We start from the raw sequence: 21,542 nt of genomic DNA on the forward strand, positions 1-21,542 counted from the left end.
TTGTGAAAATAAGCGATAAAAGAGGTATCTTCAAATTTCACAATCTACTTCTTATTCAGATAGATTTCCTGCGATACTCTAACTGCTCGCAGCAACTTTATATTTTGGAGAATCGAATTTTATTAATCATTCTGATTTCCGCAAACAAACATCATTCAAAGTACACTAGCGTAACGGGGGGGGGGGGGGGGGGGGGTAATAACCAAATTCATTTTCCAGTATACTCTTGAACACGACGAACTTAACGTAAATTTCGGTCACCAACATGATTGCGCCCCCACATGACGACAGCTCGAAAACCTGGTATGACGTTGCCTGGTTTCTTGCCATAGTAATGTAGTCTGCTGGCAAACCCTTCACTCGAAACAAGGGTCTGAATGTGCAGCCTACTCATGCCTTGTGTACTGAAGGCTCTCTCGCTCAGGAACGGCAAGTTTTGTATGTGCTAGTCTTCGCGTGGAGGCACACTTGTTGATCAAAGTTCCAATGAGGGTCTGTGCCTGCAGACTAATAGTAATGTGCGAAGTTTCTCATTCGCCAAACGAACACGTTTTATGATCTTAATGAAAGTGACGAAAAACTAAAGGTTCATCGAATTTGCTTTCACTTAAATCTGTTTACACTCGAGCCATTCTAAAATACTGTCTTCTCTGCTAAATTGTTTACATGTTTAGGCCTAGCCCCCACCCCCCCAAAAAAAAAAATGGCGAAGAAGATTTAAAAAAAGAAAGAAAGAAGATAAAAAAAGAAAGGAGATGGAAGGGAAAAGGGTGATTTTCTGTAAACTATACAATGTCAACATCTTTCCCAAAAATAAAAGAAATAAAAAATCAAAATTATCGCTCACTCGCGACCCCCCCCCCCCCCATAGCAATTGCCTTCTAAAATATATCGGTTCAGTACGCGACTGCTTGTACTGGAAATGCCATGCATATTTAAACCTTGAGAAATGTATTATAGCAACATGCTAAACTGGATATTAACATGACAAAATAGACAATTACTTTACGACGAATTCGGTTGATATCTCTTAAGACTTATACCATGGTCACATTTGTTCTACGGCGGCCGTACGGCGAGTCAAAAACAGCCTTTTTAACATTTTTATACCAGTTAAATATAGATGGTTTGAATAAAAATGAATAAAACGGCTGTTTTCGACTCGCCGTACGGCCGCCGTAGAACAAATGTGACCATGGTGTTAGTAGCAGAATGTTCCAGAAAAACTTGCAAAATGTGGATAAGGAAAGCCCAGAATCGTAAAAAAAATGAGAGACAGTGTCATGGTAGAGAAGGGGAAAGATCACTAATGAGAATCGTTATGGAGATTTGGAGTTCCCATTATGTAACCAAGGCAGACAAAGAGAGGTTAGTTTGAATTTCATGTATCTTAAAGTCGAATTACACGGTGTGTATGCATAAGTGAATCCGGGGACCCCCCGCCCCTACCCTCCCCTGGTCCATCAAATAATGATACATCCATAGAGATGTATTACTAGCTTGCATTATTGGATATATCCGACTATGTGATGTGATAAAAGATAGTGTCCACTTTCTCTCTCTCTCTCTCTTTCTAATAAAATCCGACAACAAAATATATTTCAAAAACGTAACAAAAAAGTAACTATAGATTTTATACTAGTATTTTTTTTGTTTTGTAATAGTATTTATTAAATCACTCAGTTCAAAATCATACAAGTACTAGTATAAAAAAAACACTGTCCACAATGTCAATAATTCATAATACCATGAAAACTTGTACAAAAATGCAAAATATAACATTTAATTCATCTATAGCAAAATATATACTTAGTCTGAGGAAAAAAATACAGATATAACAAAAATTAATTTATAGCGACAAAATGAATGAACGAAACGAAATGAATATTAAAGTAACATACATACCCTCCCATCCCACCCCCTATCCCATCTAAGCCCAGGAAGCACGGCCTGCTTCCCTTTCCTATTGTCAGTTGTTAAGTGACAGAAAGGACATTTAGTTTTTAGCGTGACTTTTGCGAGAAAGCAAAAGGAAAGAGTGCTAGAGAAGGAGACTGAGGAGAGAAAAGAGAACGAAAGATATATAGAGAGGGAGGGGGGTGAAGAGAGAGAGATATAGAAATATAAGTAGAGATAGGGAGAGGAGAGGGAGGGGGGAGAGAGAGGTGAGGGGGAAAAGAGAGAAGAAGAAGAGAAAAAGAAGAAGAATAGACATGATAGAGAGAGGGGGATAGAGAAGAGAGGGGGGGGGGGGCGATGTGAGAAGACTTGATGAGGAGAGATGTCATCGTGTATTATCTAAAAGGCGCCTGGCATTCATCTCGACTGTCATCAAGTCTCTTCATCGCCCATCTCCATAGGCCCTTTTCATCTCATCTCGGGTCGTCCCTGCCCCGTCCGCCCAGGGGCCTATAATCCCAGGAGAAACCGTCGTTCATTCCCTGCACTTTCTGGAGTACCTGACAAAGAGGTGACGCTTGAAAGTACACCTAAAACGAAAATACAATATAGCATCATGTACTTGGACCCTCTTCCCCCTTTCTTTCAGTTACCAAATTCATCTCATGTATTATTTTTTTTCCATTAAATTCTCTTATAGCATGCTTAATGGCGTCATCTTTTCTATCACTTGATCAGGAGGCGCGTTAGCTCAGTCGGTAGAGCGGGGTATTCGTATTCCAGTGACCCGGGTTCGATTCCCACTTGGTGTGCTTGTGCCCTTTGGTAAGGAATTAATCTTCAGTACCAGGTCCTTCGGAGAGGACCTTAAGCCGTCGGTCCTCTCGTTGCTTACTTACAAGCATTCATGCTTTCTTAGCAATCAGGTAAAAAATCACCACCAATCACCAATCAAACTATCACTGTTGTTTGTAAAGAGAAGCTTGATGGAGTGCTATCACTCTTTTCAGAGTTCCCTTCTAAAGCAGGCATTTGCATGGCTCGAATGGGGCTTCACTGCTTTTTGGTAATGGATATCTAAAAAATTAATAATAATGAATTTATGTGTTTTCAAAATCTAATTTGGATATGTTGCTTATATATCTATCAACAATAATACCACATGCAGTATAGGGTAGATATGCGTCACTTATATCCTGTGCACCAACACTGCAATCTCTGATATACAGTATGTCACTCTCCAATTCCAGCGTGCACTGCAAAAACTCCGGTGTTGATTTAACACCAGCCCGGAATCTATGTCCACAGCAGAGAAGTATTGAAACAACACCAGTTTGGAATCAAACTGATAATTGGTGTTGTATAAACACCCCGGGGGGGGGGGGCCACTTCCATTCACAAGTGGATACCATGCGCGACCATGGGGTCTCGAAAAGCACCCTAAACACGTAATTTCCATATTCTGAAAATGCACCCCTTAACAAGTATTGGCGTGTGAAACCCTACCCTTAACAAGTTTTGGAAACAAAACGATATACTCTTGGCAAATATTCCCTGAAATGAACCCCTAAACAAGTACAGGAATGTTTTATTGTTACGGGTCCTTCGGTCGTCGGCTTTACCTTATTTGGTTTAGTACGACCCCATCTTCTACACCTCGCGCAAATCGGACTCTAAACACGAAGTGTTGGGGCAAAAAGGACATCCTTTATAAAACATTTGAATTTTGTTTTATCATCCCCGCAAATTCGACCCTAAACACGTAATTTTCCTAGCGAAATAGATACCCTTTTTTCATTATTTTTGTGTTTTTGACACCCTTATCACGTTACGTACGTAACGTGCCCTATCGTGAAAAAGACATCCTTTTTACGTGTTTTTTTTTTGGTCGCGCATGGTATCCTTTCTCGTGTTAGACCAAAACGAAACTGGTGCTAGCCTAACGACAACCCGGTGTTGTTTCAACACCTTTCAGGTGTGGAACGATATAAATACCAGGCTGGTGTTAAATCAAATCAACACCGGCGTTTTTGCGGTGTAGACTCTTTCCCCATACCTTTCTCTTTTTCACACCCTTCCCTAAACAAAGTGCTGTAAAATCATCACACCTTCGTCACCACAATCCATTTATTTGTTTTTGAAGCTCTACCGTGTCGAAATAGATGACCGCTCTCACTGCAGGTACAATAAGCCTTAAAGGGGTACACCGGGTTAAAAATGATTATCTGAATATACATGAATAGAGTATTATTTACTGAGCAAAATGCTGAAAATTTCATCAAAATCTGATAAGAAAAAAAAACGACATTATTGAATTTTTAAAGTCTATCAATATTTTGTGAAAACAATTATGCACATATCGTCTTGAATATAAATTAAGTGGATTGATGGTAGGTATTCTGATTGTCACAAGCCTAAAATTTAGGTTACACTTCGTAATTCCGAAACACGTAAATTGCCTATACCTCGATGTTCGTTCATCCGAAAACGTAAAAGGGCTCGTTAATCCGAACATTTGTGGCGTTATTCCGAAGGTTCGTTAATCCGAAAACGAAATAAGATTAGTTGTTCCGATTGTTCGTTAATCCGAAAACGAAATAAGGTTCGTTGTTCCGAAGGTGCGATAGTCCGAAAACGAAATAAGATTCGTTTAGCATTTAGTTTTCGGACTAACGAACCTTCGGAATTACGAACCTCATTTCGCTTTCGGACTAACAAACATAGGCTTGTCAATATTTTTTCCTGTGTCCCCCCCCAAATTTTTGGAAGATAACCTAATTTTTTTTGCTTGTCCAAAAATTTTGGTGCCCCCCCTAAAATGTTTGGCTTCCGCCGCCAATGCTAACGAACCTTCGGAATAATGAAGCTTCGGAATTACGAATGTATGCGAAAATTTTAATCCATGCACACTTCTATGGAATGCTAGGCTTTATCATATTTCTTCCTTCTTCGTGGAACGTGTACCAGTTAAGTAGAGATGTTGTGGCTCAGTGGCTAGGTCTCAGGACTTTGAACCAAAGGTCCAAAGGTCCGGCATTTAAATCCCACCGCAGCACTCGCATCCTTTGGCGGGGCATTTATCTACATTTACCACTCTTCGCCCAGGTGTATCAATTTAGTACAAAGTAGGAAAGAAGTCCTTGAAGGTTAGCCGGGGTGCGAGCAATTATACTATGCAGCGCTAAGAAACATTTGTATTAAGCGTTATATAAATGTTGCATTATGATTATTACTATTATTAGTAGTAATTCATTAAAATTCATAGTAATTATTGTTTATTTTTACATTCTTCCCATTTTGTAACTTTATGAATTTTTGTCAACTTTTAGCGGCAGGATAAGAATAGTTTTAATTGGTGAATAAGTTGACAACTGGCAATTCATAAAAAATGTAATCTGAGTGACCCGAGGTTTAAATATTAAAATCCATGGCTAGCTAACAGAATCACCCAGAATGTCACATCCCCACTCTCCTTGTTTCTGATATTCTGAAATCATCATCATATAATATATTCATTCACGTTTGTTTGATTAACGGTCTCCCTCTAATGAAATAATTTACTGCAATGAATATCTTATGCATTAAATCAGTTTTCAATCAATATTTTTCATTCTTTGGAGGTCAAAGTTTGCATTAACATAATTTTATTTGATAAAATACAAAATAACAAGAAGGGAAATTATATCAGTTTGCTAATGAAATTTTCATTATTTGTTGATTTCAGTTTTACAGTTGTTTAATATTATCAAAGTAAAACACTACAAGACATAGCATCAAATATTTATAATATAACTTCATAAAATAAAATATTTTGTAAACACATGGAAAATAAAACTACCTCGGGTTATTTTGTATTTAAGAGTATTTTTTCCATTGTTATTTTATCTTATTTTTCTTTATCTGTTCAATATGTATTATCTTTAGCCTAGAGCAGTGGCGTAACTACGGGGGGGGGGCATGAGGGGCACGTGCCCTTCCCCCCGAATCGGCTGGCCAAAAAAAAAAAACGGGGGAAAAGGAGAAAAAGAATGAGAAACGTAGTAGGGAAGAAGAAATTATTGTGTTTTATATATTGTATTTGATATATTATGTTATATTGTATTATAATTAAACATTATATCATATTACATAAGATTTTTTTTCATCTCTTTATGAACATAATTGGCTTAGGGCGTATACAGAGGGCTAATGTATTCATCATTCCTGGTGCTCGCATTGTCTGTGTAATGGGATATACATAATCCTGTTGTACTAAAGCATCCCGTTTTCAATTCAATATACACCAAATATATTTTCTCTCATTTCGAGTATTTATTGTTTTATATAGTGACATGTGTTTTTTCATGACTATTTCATGATTGCCCCATTTTAAGGTCTGAATATCAAACATTTTCTGTGCGTGCTTACGTTCGCATTGGTGGACAGGTGAGATGTCTGCTCTTTATATAAAAAAATCAGTTCGCGCTTCGCGCTCGCATCATTTGGTTAGTGAAATACGTATTTTCTTAGTGAATTCATACAAACAAGCCTTAGAATGCCCCTCTTCAGATCTGAATTTCAAAAATGTTCAGCTCGTGCTTCGTGCTCGCAATATTTGATTAGTCAGATATGTATCATGTTCATAATTACAATGACTACAAAAGGTGTTTCATGGGTTAGGTGTAATTCTAACAAAATCAGCATTATTTGATTTGTGAGAGAGGTACGTATCATGATTACAAAAATTTGCTTATGATCCTTTCTTAGGTCTGAATGTAGCAAAAGTTCAGCATGCGCTTCGCGCTCGCATTGTTTGATAAGTGAGATACATATCCGTTTAATGGCCCCTGGATCCGCCTATGCAGTAAACAGTTAATTCCATGTAAAGTGTCATTACATTATATTACATCATTGTAGATCTTGACCTGGTACAGTACGTAAAGTATATTTGGAGGTGCATGTACAACATAATGGCCTTCTTACCGCTTGTATAGCGGCAGATCCATTTTCATTATAGATAACTAAATACATCAGCGTCGAGAGTGATATGAAGGGCACGAAACACTACTCTGAATCATGAAAAGATTTTTTTTAAAGATGTACAAAACGACTAGAGTGTTAATGTTTGATAATATAGAGCCTCGAATCCAGCCTTTTCTGAACGATTATCTCCATCATCCTTATCAATTCTTCTTCATCCGTCGCCCTAGTTGCCATGGCAACAGTGTTGTTGGTAGGAGGAAACAATTCTAGCATGTCAGAGTATTATCCGGAGATGGAGATCATTATCCAGTTAACAAGTAATCAGAAGATGCTTCATAAATTACATCTATCCATGATTCGAATTGCGTCAAACAAGATGGGCAAAGGATTTACTCCCTACCCTTTCACCACACTGAATAAAATAATAGCTATCTCGGGGACGTTTCACAAAAATTTAAGTATGACTTAGAGTTGCACTAAGTTGCGTGCGCTACAAAAGGCATGACCGCACATGAGATCGTGTAAAGAGGACGTGCACTACTGCATATACACTCTTTAAAAAATGTTTGGCAACATACTGTCCACACAACAATTGTTTAAACTATCCAATTCTGGGTAGTTTTAAACCAATATTGTGTGCTTTGTCTGAAAACTACACAGTATTGGTTAAAAATTACAGAGTTGGACATTTTTCTAACAAATTGTTGTGTGGACAGTATGTTGCCCAACATCTAAAGAGTGTATTGACCAATACGATTGCACGTTGCATATCATGTACGCGTCGGCATTTTAAAAGTGCGACTCTAAGTCAGAATTAAATCTTTGTGAAACATCCCCGGAACAATTGTTAGGAAACTCACCACATTAGGAGTCTGTTTGAAGAATATTTCGGAGCAAAACAAAAGAAATATGGGTGTGTAATATTGTCTGGTTTCTTAGTCGTGTATATACTGTATATATTTTATTAGTTTAAAAAGATCCATGCGTTTGCATGCAATTTTACTTTAATGACAATATCATACAGATTATTATGTCAATTATATCAATCTGGCACGTTGGTTCCGACCCCCACCCTACCCGGACGCATATAATTATTGTTGGTAATGATTCAAGTTTCATATAATTTCAACCCCCATTGCATTGTAAATAATGATTGGGACGAAGAAAACTTGAAAAAGGGGTAATACGACACCACGCTCCTAGACTGCACAACCATCATTCACATCAAATGAATACTCTGTGACGACAGATAAACATTCCGAGGTACATCGGCATCCATGTGTACCTCCCGTTTCACTGGCGCGGCGGCGGCATCCTTTGCACAAATTTGGCATCACCTCTGGCGGGATTCTTAGCCAGAAACAGGGTTACGTGACATTATTCGGCTAATTCGGAATAGAAAGCATGTGAACATGGTAAAAAGCAAATGCTGCACAATAGAGGAGAAGTGGAGGTTTCTTCATTACCTGCAAAAGTCAACCGAGGCTTGTTTTTACCCTCCAAGTTCATCGAGAGATTAGAATTAAGGACATAACAGGTAATCAAAGCCATGATGAAGCCGAGCTTCATAAATTGGAGAATCGTGTTATTTTTGTTCCACAAGTAAGCATGGGAAATCTAGCCAGTGGGCCTTATTTAGTTGGCTTGAGAGTCGGGATAGAAGGAATGGATGTTGAAACTCTAAACATTGACGGATTAAACAAGTGAATGGTACATTGGGATTTGGGTTCTGCGCATGCCCGGAGGCGAGTGAAGATTGTTATGTGGATCCGTGTTTCGATGGTTGGATGAACGAGAAATGAGGTCTAAAGTATTAGGGGCGGCGGAGTGAGGTGGAAAGTGGGGAGGGGGGGGGGGGGGGGGGCAAAAGGGCACATTTTCTTTCACAAAGGGGCACTATCTTAAAACAGAGGAAATGAATTACTTATTTACCCCCACTCACATGACTCATGAAACTTAAGGCACGTAGGATTCTCACAATTTTTTTTTCATAAGTACTTAGATTATTAGGGGCACTGATTCGAGAAAGTGCACTCATACAAGAAGAAGCAGGTAAGGGCCATTCGTTAACACATAAAACTGGTCCTCATGTGAAAGGGGCACAGAATACGTTCGTGAAGGGCACTTTTTTTTTGGTAAAAAAGGGCACTTACAAAACGGCGATGTGGCACTTGCTCACACACGTCATGAAACGGGTCCTCCTCAGGGGAAAAGGACAAAATACACGTTCGTGAGGGGGTAATTTTTGGTAAAATTTGGCACTTATATACGAGAAAATGCCATTTATTAACATATAAAACGGGTCCTTCTGGGTTGAAAAGCTATATAGGGCACAGTACGCGTTAGGGAGGGGACATTTTTCTTGCGTAAAATACAGTAGGGCACTTAGTGCTTCAAATTGTGTGTGTGTGTGGGGGGGGGGGGGGCACTGTGCCCCCGGCTCACAGGACTCCTCATTTTGATTATGATTATGGGTCGGAGTGTATATTTTAACACTACCAGCCACTCTAGTATGGTACACTGTAAAAATTGTGGTGTTAAAACTGACACCAATTGGTGTTAATAGAGGACCACACCCTGAGGTGTTAAAATTACACCCTAAAGATTGAACATAACACCAAAGAGTGTAAATGTAACAACCAAAGGTGTTGTAATAACACCTATAGCTGTAAAACTAACACCACCAATTTAACACCGGTGTAAAATAATGGTCCTCTATGTATATACACCGGTTAACACCACAATTTTTGCTGTGTATAAAGCGATTATAAACTTTCAAGAGAGGGGATGGGCATGGAGATGGAATGGGGCAAGATAAAATGAGGGGGCAGCAGCCGGCAGCTGGAGGGGGGGGGGTATAAGGAATGTGGCAAATATATCATCCAACATAAAGAGTGCTGTGCTGGCTCTAGAGCCAAAGAGTCGTTGGAGGTTGTGCCGGGGTTCAAGTCACGGCAGAGTCATATAATGAGGTAAAACGTTGGGGAAATAATATCCAAGTTTAGGCCTACCAGGCTTTTGAGTAAGTATAGCGAGAATCATTTGTCCGAGGTTGGACTGGCATTACTATTTTATAGTAATAGTAACGATAGTAATTTTACCAGTACAACCGAGGATGAATGATTCCCTCTATCATGTCTATACTTTCGAAATAAAGGGCTGATATATTTATTCATATTCTATACATTTAATAAGTTAGATAAGTTAGATAATATTCTTGTACACGTAGTTCATTTCTAATCTGAACCAATAAAGATAATGCGCTGCGCTGCCTGGCTACTTTTCCTTATAGAGCCCGTCTCACACTACAGTTCGGTTTCGACGCGATTTCTCAAGAAAGCGCATTATGCATTAGATATGAAAGTTCCAAGAAGTAAAAAAAAATCTTGAAGTTTGTCATATTGTTAGGAAAACTTAAATTATTATTTTTTTACTTTGCGGCAAGCCCTATGGTCAGAGTCCAAATCGGCTTCAAGTCGCAGCGGATGATGAAGTCATTACGATTTGGAATTGAATGTGTTTTATTCAGGGAGGCTCAAACTGGAATGAATTTCGATTTCAGTACTACCACTATGATCATGACTATTCTGAACTCTGAGCCGTAATATCTTATTAGTTGGAATTTCCATAATGTTATCACAATTAATTTGAAATTCGGATTGCAACGAATCGCATAGTGCATGTGAGACGGGCTTAAAAGCCCCCTCACACCTGACCGAATGTAGGCGGACGAAAGGGTGGCTATTGGTGAAATAAACGAAATGCACGCGAATTCAACGAAATTCAAATAAAATTTCCGTCAGATCATGCGATCAGTAACTATTGTCAACTTTTATCAACGAATGGTAAGCAAAGGAGAAATATGACATTCAGAGGATATCGATTTTTCGGTTGACCTCTTTGAGAAAATTGCTTCCGAAGGCGAGCGAAGGGTTGATATAACCCAATAAGACGAAGGAACAGTCACCAATGGTTTGATATGGCTTGCGATTAGAAACGAAGACGAGGGAACCCAGTCAGCAAAGTATCTGGGGCCCGTGTGGGTTATATATGGGCTCATCCCAACGACCAAAATAATGGCTTGCTATCTTTCAAAATGGTTATCTAAAGCCCCTTTCACAATTGTCGTACGACCATTTTCGACCTTTTGGTCGTGCGACAGGCTGCAACAGGCATCAATCGCTAGTCATCTCATAAGATCGCACAGAGGCTTTCACAGTTGCAACAGCTGTCGTACAACAAAAACAACCAGTAAACCCCGTTGCACGAGTAAGTCGCATATGCTCTTATTGTGCTCGTGCGATCACATGCGAGTGTTGCACGAGGGATTGCGAGTGGAACGGTCGCATAAATGCGAATGAAACGGTAGTGCAATGTTGTAAGCCGTTGCGATCGGTCTTGCAACAGTCTTATGGCCCATATATTATCGCACCCAGTCGCAAGACAGGTCTCTGTACATGTAGGTCGCTAGCACATGTGCAAGTGTTGTACGACCTCCAGTCGAGTAAATGCGACTACTTAGTTGTGCCACCTCTCGCACCAAGTCGTACAACGTTGAACAACACTCGCACGATGATCGCCCGACCGATGGTACGATCCCGGGTACGGCCTGATGCGAGTGAATCGATCGTATTTGATCGCGTTCGGATTTTGAACATGTTCAAAGTTCAGTTGTGACCAGTCACGACCACCTCGAGTTCGTGCGACCGTCTACAACGACTGCGAGTGCTCGCAAGACACCAAGAGATCGATCGTGCAACAACAAGAAAAAACTGTTGCAGGCGGTCGTAAACTGGTCGGACGTCAATTGTGAAAGGGGCTGAACGGTCGCATACATGCGAATTCAACGGTAGTGGAATGTTGTAAGCCGTAATTTCGATCGGTCTTGCAACAGTCTTATATTATCGCACCCAGTCGCAAGACTGGTCTCTGTAGGTCTCTAGCACATGTGCAAGTGTGGTACGACCTCTATTTGACTAAATACGACTATACATAGTTGTGCCACCTCTCGCACCAAGTCGTACGACGTTGAACAACACTCACACGATGATCGCCCGACCGATGGTACGACCTGATGCGAGTGAATCAATAGTATTTGATCGCGTTTGGATTTTGAACATGTTCAAAGTTCAGGTGCGACCAGTCAAGACCACCTCCGACCACTTCGAGTTCGTGCGATCGTCTACAACGACTGCGAGTGCTCGCAAGACATCAAGGGATCGATCGTGCAACAACAAGAAAAAACTGCTTTAGTATTCTTTCAATTAATTCTAACCTCGAATAAAATATGTTCCATTCGCTCATCTATACACATGATAAATTTTGCTATCTTTATTTGAAGGTTGTCTACTGAAATGTTGCCCCATTTCTTGCTGAAGAAGTGGTTTCATATTTGAGACAAAAAATACCAAAAACAAATAAAATCAAACAAGAACAATTAAGAGGGGATCAGACCCTGAATTTTACCTGACATTTTGTTATATAACTTAAAACAAAAATATCATATTCTACATGGCATCTTTCACATAAATTATATTATTTCATTTGCAATATGACATGTACTAATGCCCTTTTTAATCACATATATTGGCGAATTGAGCTTACGACAATACGAACGAATATTTATTATATTCATTTGAATGATAGTGGGGTATTGTACTAACCCCTTTTGCATATTCATTAAGGTAGATTTTCTGTGTTAACCATTGTTTTAAACACACTCTGCATTTTTTAAATGATATTTTTATGATTAATGTTCTTTTCTTTTATTGCTTTTAACTATAAATGAATTTCTATTTTTACATGAAGGTTTTGTCCTGAAATTTTGTCCTATTTCTTGCAGGAGAAGCTGTTTCATATTTGAAACAAAACCCCCCCCCAAAAAAAAAAAAATGAATAAATAGAGGATCCAACCGTGACTTTTGCCTGACAGTTTGTTATATAATTTATACAGAAATATCATATTTGAGGCCTATATTGCATCTTTTATTCATTTGCAATGTGACATGTTCTCACGCTTCTTTCTATTCATAATAACATATATTGGCGAATTGAGCTTACGTAAATTGAGCTTACTATGAAAAACTATATTTATTAGAATGATAGTGGGGCATTGTGGCCCAGTGGATTAGTCTCTGGACTTTGAAACAGAGGGTCGTGGGTTCAAATTCCAGCCATGTCGTAGTTTCGTTCAGCAAGAAATTTCACGTCGTGCTGCACTAAATGGGTAGGGGAACCTGGTAGGAATTAATTACTTGAAATGCATGTGCGCTGTAATAATTTACAGCCGCAAAGCTAAAGCCAAGTTGATAATACCGCCTCTCTTCCATGCCCCCCCCCCCCCTCTCTCTTCGTGTTGGTACTTTATATTTCTGGAACGCCCTCTGTTGACGATGCACTTTCTTGACTATACAACTCGCCCTGCCCATGGAAATAAAATTCTTTTCCGTGGCCCTGCCGTGTCGGTTGCACCGGGCCTAATCACGACTGGCAGGCAAAAGATTCATTCGAGCCAACCCTCAATTTCAATTTTTAAATTTGATATTGCTGATTACTATAGAACTATTTTTTACTGGCAGAAAAATTAGGGCCATTTTACTCTCTCAAGTGACGAATTTGATCCCGTCAGGGGCAGTCTTCATAAATGCCGATTTATTTCTAAAATAAGCCGGTCGGGGTACAGATATGGAATGTCAGACATGTATCTATCCACTAGTAGTAAACATTCAACCCTCGAATTTACTCCTTATGTTTTAATGTTTTTTTTTTTGAAAAGTGCCACTTTAACACACGAGTCTATGGGAAATGAATAAGGCCTGTGAAAACCTGTCGAGTGCTCTTCAAGAAAATCATCGAGAGCAGACAGGCGTGGGTATTCTGAGAGACAATAACTATCGCCACTACTAGTCCAGGATAGGCCCCATAGAAACTTGACCAAACCTTGTTTTTTTATATATACAATATTTTTTGATGGTTTCTTGTCATTTCGAGGGTGCTGATTACGAATCTGGATGATGCCACTCGTGTAACCTTGAGCATTTTCCGCAAATTGGCAAAATCCAATATGGCCGCCAAAATATGCAAATTACCCATAAAAATCCTAAAATTGTCCGCACATTGGCTATGAAATGCATGGAAGCGTGTGGCAGGAGTAAAATACACTCTGAAAAAATAATTTTTGACAAAATATTTATTTTCCTGATATTCAAAATGGCCGCCATAGTCCATTGTATACTCTATTATGTACAATATGAATAGGGAAAACTAATTTTTACAAAAATGAGCACTAAACCGCAAAAAATCGCGATATATGAAATATATGTGACTAAAAACATAATTGTTAACGAAATATATTATTAATATGCCATGTATGTGATGAATGTTGTATTTAGATATTCAAAATGGCTGCCAAAGGCCCTAAAAGCATTATCCACAATGAGAAAGTGGGGCAAAGAAATCACAAGAGTGATCACTAAAATGCATATTATATGTGATAAATTCATGGGATACTGTTTAAAAACGTATTTTCTAACGAAATACATCATTCAGGTTTAAAGTTTGTGTTAAATACTGTATTTTTACTTTCAAAATGGCCGCCAGAGACATTAACAGTCTTATGCACAATGCAAAGTGGGAAACCAATATTCACAAGAGTGAGCACCATAAATGCAGATATTAGTGATCTATGAGTAAAATATTGTCTGAAAGCATGATTTCTATTAAGAGATATCATTTATTCTGCCAGTTAGGTGATAAATACTGTTATTGGAAAGTCAAAATGGCCGCTACAGGCCCTACGATATTATACACAATGTGAATGGGAACAAATTATTTCAGCATAATTTGGCTTTGCTTGGCCAATTGGGGATGTATGAGTGAAATATCGTCTTTAAACATGATTTATAACAAAATATATGATATCTTATGTAATTTATGTGATGAATGCTGTATTTTGACATTCAAAATGGCCGCCATAATCCCTATATTTATCATGTACAATGCGAATGGAGAAACTAATTTTCACAAGAGTGAGAATCATGAAATGCATATGACTGTGATATACGAGTAAAAATATTGTCTTAAACATGATTTCTAACTAAATACATCACATATTGGTTGTGGAGGTTATGAATGCTGTACTTTGAAATCCAAAATGGCTGCAATAGGTCCTAAAAATATTATGTACATTGTAACATTAGACATATAATTTTGACAGAATTTGGCTTTGTTTGACTATAAATATTGCCTATTATTGTGAATTCTGATGCAAGGGTGAAATATTGTCTAACACCATGGTTTCTAACGAGATATATCATAATGTTGTGTATTTAAGGTGATAAACACTGCATTTTTAAATTGAAAATGGCCAACATAAGCCCTTATCGTATAATATACAATTTTAGTGTAGACAAATAATGTTCACAAAAAGGGCATATGGCAGCCATTTTGTATGTTGAAATACAGTATTTATCACATAAATTACATAAGAGATGATATATTTTGTCATAAATCATGTTTTCAGACGATATTTCACTCATACATCACCATTTGGCCAAGCAAAGCCAAATTCTGATGAAATAATTTGTTCCCATTCACATTGTGCATAATATCTTAAGGGCCTGTAGCGGCCATTTTGATTTTCCAATAACAGTATTTATCACCTAACTGGCAGAATAAATGATATCTCTTAATAGAAATCATGCTTTCAGACAATATTTTACTCATAGATCACTAATATCTGCATTTATGGTGCTCACTCTTGTGAATATTGGTTTCCCACTTTGCATTGTGCATAAGACTGTTAATGTCTCTGGCGGCCATTTTGAAAGTAAAAATACAGTATTTAACACAAACTTTAAACCTGAATGATGTATTTCGTTAGAAAATACGTTTTTAAACAGTATCCCATGAATTTATCACATATAATATGCATTTTAGTGATCACTCTTGTGATTTCTTTGCCCCACTTTCTCATTGTGGATAATGCTTTTAGGGCCTTTGGCAGCCATTTTGAATATCTAAATACAACATTCATCACATACATGGCATATTAATAATATATTTCGTTAGCAATTATGTTTTAGTCACTATATTCCACTCGTTTAATCTTAATAATATGCATTTTAGTGATCACTCTTGTGAATTTTTTGGCCCCCATTGCCATTGTACGTAATACTGTTTGGGCCAGTGGCGGCCATTTTAGATATCAAAATACAGAAATATTCCCATTTATGATATAATAAATGGTATATCTCTTTAGTAATAATGATTTGCATATATCACTTCGTTTATACATCGCGATTTCTTTGCGGTTTAGTGCTCACTTTTGTGAAAGCTAGTTTTCCATATTCATATCGTACATAATATAGTATACAATGGACTATGGCGGCCATTTTAAATATGAGGAAAAAAAATATTTTGTCAAAAATTGTTTTTTCAGGGAGTATCTCACTCCTGCCACACAATTTCATGCATTTCGTAGCTAATGTGCGGACAATTTTAGGATTTTTATGGGTAATTTGCATATTTTTGCGGCCATATTGGATTTTGCCAATTTGCGGAAAATGCTCAAGGTTACACGAGTGGCATCATTCAGATTCGTAATCAGCACCCTCGAATTGACAAGAAACCATCAAAAAATATTGTATATATAAAAAAACAAGGTTACGCCTCTTCTATCCTGGACTATACTAATCTCCAAGTCAAGTCAACAAAAAGACCTCTTCCAACGAGACCACTAAATGATCTCTGTCTTGGAGACTACCCTCCTGATTTTACACCTTCTTGGCATTGTTCTATCTCTTAACTGGTTCGTGTGATTGTTTATCGACACATTTTGGTGTCGTTTGTTTCAGAATTTATGTTTGTCTCCACCGTAAATTCTCATCTTTTCCTTTTCTTTTTTCCTTCTCACTTTCCTCTTCTCTCTCTCCCTCCACTCTTCCTCTTTTTCACTTGCGCGCGCACACACACACACACCCTCACGCCTCTCACACACGAGCGCACCCATGACCCCCGCACACATTCAGCACAGATAAGTTATCAAGTGTCTTTGTAGGACCTGTAATTATTTCTTCTAATATTCATATCTTTTTGTAGAAAATGAGTGTATGCCATGTAGATAACTTCGGGCCTGAACCTTTGTTGAGAATTCATTATGAAATTTGTTTCAACGCCATTGTTTCCGTATGATTAAATGCACTTACAGGTAGAACTATGAAATTTCATTTATCTGTAAGTTTATATTATGGGGGGGGGGGCGGTCTGGGACTGGGTGGCATTATTTTTTTATTTCTTAATTATACGTGTATTTGTTGCTCATTATACCACATTCTTTCAGTGATTATTTATTTTCCCCACCCTCTTTCTCTGTTTCCCCTTTTTTCTTTTAATATTGGAGGGGGTCCGTCGGGATTCCCCTGCTGCCCTGTCATTTCTGGCTTTGTGCCAGTCACTAATCTGAATACTACAGAGTACAGATCAGTGGCGCCATTATGTCATGTACGTAATACGCCTAACATATCTTGACTCATGAATACAATCATTTGTCAGCGAGCCTTATAAAAATTATAGCATATGAGGTATAAACAATGGTTGAAGGCAAGTTTGCTATTCTTCTAATTCATCATTGAATGATTAGGGAAATCATTGCTCGTCAAAAAATGAAGCACTATTTTACGTTTTACAAATTAGATTTAGACTTCCCGAATCCATCAGAGATTGATGAATGTCGCTTCCGGAGACACGTGACCATGCGCACGTTTGTTTGTGGTGAGATGTATCTCGTTTAAGACATCGATTTACTCAAAGAACGGAAAGGCAATACCTGAAATTAGCACGTGAAACATAATTTATGTATGGTCGGTACAAGACGAAAACAGTAATTGAAAAATGAAATTAGAATGATAAATCAACGTCCCGCGAATGTTCATTGATACCCCAATTGTCAGGTAACGGGCGACTTTGCACGTCGCGCGTTAACTCTGACCACATTTCAAATTGGTTAATAAGAATGATGCTTTACCTAATCATATTGATTAAAACGGTCAAATAAACACAAGTGCTCGTCGGTGTTCGATTGCTATGATTGGATTATGTGACGTGGGCACTGGCGTAAATCCTTGCGTCACACCTGTTGTTTAGGGGGATGATCTATTGTTCCACCCCCCCCCCCCGAACGATAGGTGTGACGCAAGGATTTACGCAAGTGGACGTGGGTCATATTGAAGTACATTAAAATTGATGTTCGTTTTCTCATAAATCAATATAAAGCGCTGACCTGTAAACCATTGCATCTACCAGAAAACTCTGGTGCTGCCCTATTTTACCTTTAATATACAACACTCTCTCTGCAACGATTTGACATCACGGCCCAGACATCTGGAATGATTTGCCCAATGATATAAAACTCACTGCATCTATCTTTTCTTTTAAAACTTCATTGAAAAGACATCTTTTATCGAATTATTCTTAGTATCACACCTGCACGTTCACCCACTTGCACACACACGCACTCTTCATTTCTTCTTTTTTCTTCTTTCTCCTTTTCTACTGATTTGTGACGTAACATTTTCTTCCAGACCCGGACCTATAAAATATTAGGTTTTCATGTAGCGCTCTTCCCCCTTTCGCTGTTATTGCTCAAGCATTTTTTTTGCTTATGTTGTGTGCCACTGCATTTGTTTTTTTTCATTTCTTTGTCTTATCCTTATTGTATTCATGTCTAAATTTTGTTATGATACTACTATAAATCTGTCACATTACAATGTACTTTCATGTCATATTACGATTATGTTTCATGTATTGTAAAATTTATTTTGACATTAAAATAAATGCAGAAACTCCTGCAAAAAACCCCGCTCCCTCTACCTGTATTTCTCAGAAACCACCACCATGATTATGTGGAAAGAACTACATCTTATTTGGGAATGTTTAAAATTCCATTTTAAACATAATTCAGAGATTATCTGTCTGACATAATGACTTCTGAAATTTCAAATTTTCCTGCTCATACATGCAACCGCGTAACCAGGATTTAAGTTTGGAGGGGACGGTAAGTGCACGCAAAGCGTGCCAACACCATAGAGTTGTATTTAACTCTATGGCCAACACTTACAGAGCGCGCGAAGCGCGCTCCCTAGGGGGAGGGTGCATGGAGGGGGAGTCCCCCCCCTCCCGCGTGGAGCGCGAAGTTTTAGATATCTCATCAAATTTCAATCGAAATAAGATGTCTCTTGAGTCCCTAATACTCTTATCAAAACGAATTCAATTGACTTGCTGTGATTAAAAGCAAAACCTGCTTTCAAAGATAATATGAAGAAAATATAGCTCAAAATTTGAAAGGGATGATGAAAGCTAGAAGAGGGACCATTCCTTTCCCATGCACGTGAAGCACGGATACTTCTGTGACTTATTTTGGTAGAAAAAAAGATGTGTAAACTTTGCTCATAATATTAAGCGCTTCCTTTTTTATGATTAAGAAACTTCAGTGATATTCAAAATTTTAAATCAATGGCGCAAAACCAAAACAGGATCGGAGAAGGATGTGCAGCGATATAGAATAAAGTTTTATCGTACCTACTTTTGCATATCTCATAGCACGGCGCGAATGAATGATTTCCCCTTTAAGCAGAAGCTTTGCCAACAAATTGCTTGCTGAAAAACGGAAAAAATAGCATTTGGGGACTCGGGGAGTGACGGTTTAAAAATTTAACCGCTCTGAACAGAAGAGCCGAAATTTTGTGTCAGTGCAATTTAAGAAAAAATACTTTTCATACTATCCATGTATACTATATCATTTCTGGCAATAATGCGATTCCCATGGCCGGGAAAGGGGAAAAACGGAGTAGAAAAGGTGTCGGAAACAAAGGGGAAAGGCAATTCTGATATTTTTCCCGCGCGGAGCGCGGAAGCAAAATTTTGTATGAAGAGAGAAAAGAACATCTAATATAGGTGTTTATTCTTTTGACATGTTTGACAAAAAAGAAAAAAAAAAAAAACTAAAAAAGCTATAATATACCCTTCTTCCATTTTCTCCCTTCGCTTTTTCCTTTTCTCCCTTTTCCCCTTTTTTTTTTTTTTTTTTTGGGGGGGGGGGGGGGGCGACCGCCCCCGGCGCCCCCTGGCTACGCGCCTGCATACATGAACACCATGAATTTCTATTTATTCCTATTTTATTTATTTTTTTTTTCACTGGTCATGATGGTAGGCTGCGTGTCCCTCTTCAGCCACAGAATGTCCATCTGAGGGGTCAGTAAATAGTGAATTAATCTCGCGTTGTTAAAGGGGAATCCAGCCTTGGCCATAAAATGTTGTGTTGGGAAGGAGAAAAATAAATAAAACAGAATGGTGAAAGTTTGAAAGAAAAAAAAAGCAATAAGAAAGTTGGATTCCCCTTTAAGGCGTGACCATGCTCTTACGAATTTTATTTGGAAAGGGTCTTTTCATGGATGTCCGTTCGATTTTCGAAATATATATCGAAAAGAGTCGTTTTCATGACGTACTTGACGTCAAGAACATGCTGTTTATTATGAGCTGTATTTTTCATGGTCCTAATATGTACGTTCTATTCTTGAACTAGTTAGAATTTTGGCCTACTTTAATTTGTAAAGATATGAGTGCATAATACTAAATTGTATATTTTTATTGCGTAAAATAGGAGTCATATTTTAGGTCATATTGTACCCATGCAGTCAAAATGAATGGGTGAGGTAAAGTTAAAATACCGCTAAACAGAGGACAATTCAATGTTTACTATCTGATTCATGACCATTTTCATTCGGTCGTGTGCTTTTATCAAAGTATTATTCACTGTTTTTTTAATTGGATTTAATGGCTTTGATGATATTTCTTATTAACTAATTCATGATCGTCTTTTCGTGCATTTAATGCAATTTATTTTGTCAACTGTTCCTCGCAAACATTGATGGAATACATAATAGTTTAAGGCATTCCTGTATTTTTGTGTTGCATGCATAGCTGAGCGAGACTATTATAATAGGGGACGCTTTTCCGTTGGCGGCGGCGTCGTCAACATCAAATCTTAACCAATTAAAGGTCAAGTTTTTGAAATGTCATCATAACTTAAAAAGTATTTGAGCCTAGTTCATGAAAATTGGACATAATGGTAATCAAGTGTTAATGCACATCCTGCCAGAGTCAGGTCACGTGACAAAGGTCATTTAGGGATAATGAACTTACATGTAGATTATGTTGAAATGCCGTCATAACTTCGAAAGTATACATGGTATATGAACTTTGTTCATATTTGGACATAAGGATAATCAAATTTTACTAAATATCCTGCTTGAGTTTCAGATCACATGATTAAGGTCAATGTCACTTATGGTCAGTAAACTCTGGCAATGTTGGGAGTACATTTATTGATTTCCATCATATCTTTGAACGTTTATGGATCTGGTTCATGAAACCTGGGGTCCGTTGCATAAAACTTTTTACCTGAGAAAACTCAGGTTGTTTTTACCGGAGATTTTGCCCTGTGTTAAAGTCAATGGCAGAAATCAGACTAACCTTAGTGTTCAGTTTTTACCAGAGATTTCTCAGGTAAAAAGTTTTATGCAACAGTGCCCTGGTCATCATTTGTAAGTTACAGGTCACGTGATCAAGGTCAAATGTCATTTAGGGTTAATGAACTTAGATTATGTTGGGGAATCAAAATAGAA

Source organism: Lytechinus variegatus, chromosome 1 (assembly GCF_018143015.1).
Source record: "Lytechinus variegatus isolate NC3 chromosome 1, Lvar_3.0, whole genome shotgun sequence".
Taxonomy (NCBI): Eukaryota; Metazoa; Echinodermata; class Echinoidea; order Temnopleuroida; family Toxopneustidae; genus Lytechinus; species Lytechinus variegatus.